Source organism: Propithecus coquereli, unplaced genomic scaffold (assembly GCF_000956105.1).
Source record: "Propithecus coquereli isolate 6110/MARCELLA unplaced genomic scaffold, Pcoq_1.0 Scaffold349, whole genome shotgun sequence".
NCBI lineage: Eukaryota > Metazoa > Chordata > Mammalia > Primates > Indriidae > Propithecus > Propithecus coquereli.
The window spans coordinates 2,010,458-2,014,255 of NW_012149163.1; positions in this window are offsets into that span (position 1 = coordinate 2,010,458).

The window sequence follows — 3,798 nt, forward strand, 5'->3', positions numbered from 1 at the left end:
TGTGGTTAAGCACTGTCTTGCAAGAGGATTGATCTGTCTCTATTGGCCAATCTCAGTTGCTTAATCACAAGCATCCTCATCATTTCATCCAATTGGTTGCAGTAGACATTCTCTGTAATCGACTGACCAGGTTTCATGAAGCTGTAGTGGATGATACCAGTGCGGGACCACCAAACAGACATCATTAGCTTCCTTTGATGAATATTTGGTTTTGGAATGTGTTTCGACACTTCATCTTCATCTAACCATTGTGCTGAATGCTTGCACTTGTCAAAAAGAATCCATTTTTCATCACATGTAACAATATGGTGTAGAAATGGTTCACCTTTATGTCATGACAGCAAAGAAAGGCAAGCTTTGAGATGATTTCTCTTCTGACACTTGTTTAATTCATGCAGAACACATCTACCCAGCTTCTTTACCTTGCTGATTTGTTTCAAATGGTCCAATATTGTTGGAATAGTAACATCAAACCTTGCTGCTAATTCTTGTATAGTTTGCGATGGATTTGCTTCCGCTACAGCTTTCAGCTCATCATTTATTTCTACCTTGGTTTCGGGTTGTCCACGTGGCTCATTTTCGAAGTTAAAATCACCAGAACAAAACTTCTCAAAGCATGGACATACTGTGTGTTCATTAGGCACATCCTTCCCAAACATTTTGTTGATATTTTGCACTGTCTGCGCTGCGTTGGTTCCACGATGGAATTCATACTGGAAAATAACTCGAATTTTTGACTTATCCATGGTTTCACAAAAATTGCTCTAAAAAAATTGAAACATAATCATAAGCCAAAATGTGCATTTGAAAGACTGAGGTTGTACCTTCACAATAAAAATAAAACAAGAAGTGTCAAAGTGAAATGTCAGAGAAATCAACAGTTAAACTTAATTACTTAAGGAAATTGGACATTTCATACTTAAAAAACTTAATGATTCCTAGGGACCCCAAATGCCACTGTGGTCTAGTCAAAGTGGAAGCATACAGTGGTAGAGGTAGTAGATGGATTCCCACCCAGAGTCTAACTCTCTGTGGGCCCAGCTGGTACACTGACTCAACTTGTTTTCACCCCTGACATGTAGTTCCTGCGCGTGTAGTTAGAATGGACATACATGTGAACCGGCAAAACCCACACATTGGCACTCTGCACCTATGGGAGTGAGTGCCTGTATGGTAAAAGATGCTAAGTGGAAGCCTCTGGAATGTCCCCTCATTAGCAAGATAGTAAACTAGAAATAACACCTCATCCCAGAGTGAACTGCAGAACTAATGCCACAATAAAACGTTTGAACAAAATAGGGACGGTGATACCTATCATATCCCCACTTAATTCAAAGGGTGACTTCCTAGAGAATTTCCTCAGCACCTCAGTGGGTGGCTTCCCAGCTATACTTCACCCAAGTAGGTTTATTTCTAGCAGTTTTCACCAGTGCTCAAGTAGGTGGCTGCTGCCCGAAAGTCCCAACCTTTGGCACCTCAGCAAATTTCTCCGACATCCAATGGGCCACAGCCACACCCAATGATGTCTACGTCTCAGCTTTAGAGGTTTTGCCAACTTTCCCTCGGCCCTAGAGGTAACAGATGCTTCCTAAATATGCTGTTATTCTATTCTTTAAAACTCTCTTCACCTCTCTTAACACTTTTAATTCCCTGGTATTTTTAGTTTTATTATATTCATTGTATTAAATCTTCTCTTTAAATTAGTGGTGAGATTTCTGTTTCCTGACTGGAGTCTGACTCATACAAAAGAACTCTAGATATTTTATTTATTTGCAAAGTATAATTTTCGATAGATTATGCTTTTCGAGGAGTTTTCCCAATTTATCTAAATTACTAAATGTCTTAATGTTATTCATATCTCTTTAATATTTAAGATCTATACTGATTTTTTCCTTTCTAATTCCTAATACTGATAATTCATACCTTCTTTATGTTTTCTTACTTGGCCTTGAGAGGGGTTAACAAATTTTATTAATAATATTAGAAAAGATCCAACTTTTGGCTTTTAAAATTTTCTCTATTGTGTAATTTTTATTTTATCAATTTCTGCTCTTCATTGTTTATTTACATTATTTTCTTTGGTTTTGGGTCTGAATTCCTTTTCTTTTCATAACTTAGTGAAAAAGATAGAGTCTTAAGTTTTAGTCTTTCTTCTTCTTCTTCTTCTTTTTTTTTTTTAAGTTGAGGTCTTGCTCTGTTGCCCAGGTTAGTGTGTAGTGCCACCATAATAGCTCAATGCAACCTCAAACTCATGGGCTCAAGCGATCCTCCTTCCTCAACCTCTCCAGATGCTGGGACTACAGGCATGCATCCCCATGCCTAGCTGATTTTTTTATGTTTTTCTTCTTTTTAAATACAGTTATGTAAACCTATAAATTTCCTGCTAACTACAGCTTCATTGACATTTCTTAAATTTTTCATACATTTTCATTAAGTTTTGCATATATTTTCATTATAATTCAATTCTCAAGGTCTTCTGATTTATTTATTTTTTCTCTTGAATCTTTGGATTTTTCAGAAGTGTATTACTTAATTTTCAGTCATTTGGGAGAGGTAAGTTTTCTAGGTTTTTAAAAATTTATTTTTAGTTAATTTTTCTATGATTAGAAAATGTACTTCAAATAATTTTAGTCTTTAGCAATTTATTGAGATGTTCTCTATGGCCCAAATATGATCAAATGATAGTAAATATTCCTTGTGCCCTCGGAAAAAATGTTTATTCAGTAGTTGTGTGTAGTGTTCTGTATTTGTCAATTAGGTCAATTTATTCAATTATGCTACTTAAATCTTACATTTCTTTATTGATTTTTCCTCCTAAATCTATCACTTACCAAGAGTTATGTGTTAACATGTCCCACTTTTGTATATTTATTTAGTTTTTTCTTCTCTTCTGTCAATTTTTGTTGTAAATATTTTAAGGACATATTATTAGGTAAGTATGATTTATTTTTTTAAAATATTCTCATTGGATTAACACATTTATCAGTATGAAGTATTCCTCGATATGTTTGTTAATGTTTCTTGCCTCAAGTCTCTGTCATTTGTTGTTGCTATACCAGGTTTCTTCTTATTATTTTTCTGGTACATTATCCTTTGTCTTCAAACTTTTTGGGCCATATATTTAAGCTGTGTTGCATAAGCATTGTATAGTTTGGGTTGGTTTATTTAATCCGAGAATTGTTACTTTTTGAGTAAATAATCCATTTTTATTTTTTAAATCTACCATCTTGCTATTCAATTACTGTTAGCATTTTTCTTTTCTTTTTTTCTTTACTTTTTGCCACCTTTTTGACCAATCATGATTTTTCCATTTTACTTTTTAATAGTTCATTATGCATTATTTTTATTGTTCTTTCATGTTTACCCAAGAAATTATGATGTGTATCTTTCACTTAATAAAGTTATTATGAATTAGTATTTTCAACAATGTTTTTCACCATTTTCCAGCAAGGCACAAATGTTAGATAATTTTAACACCATTTGCCAACTCCTATGCTTTTTAGTTTAAATCTTACAAGACAATATTGCTATCATTAAACAAGGTCAATATTAATTTCTGTTTGCTATATATTTACCACTTTTTTCTCTTCATTCAATACTGCATTTCTGTACTGATATTTACGATCTCTTCTTTTGATTAATGAATTCCTTTTACTATTTCTTTTAGTATAAGTCTGAAAGGGATAAATTCTCTCACCTTCTGTATACCTAGTAGTATTTGTATTTTGCCTTTATTTATAGAGGATATTTTCACTGGGCATAGAATGCTAAGTGGTTAGTTTTCCTCTCTTTTCCAGA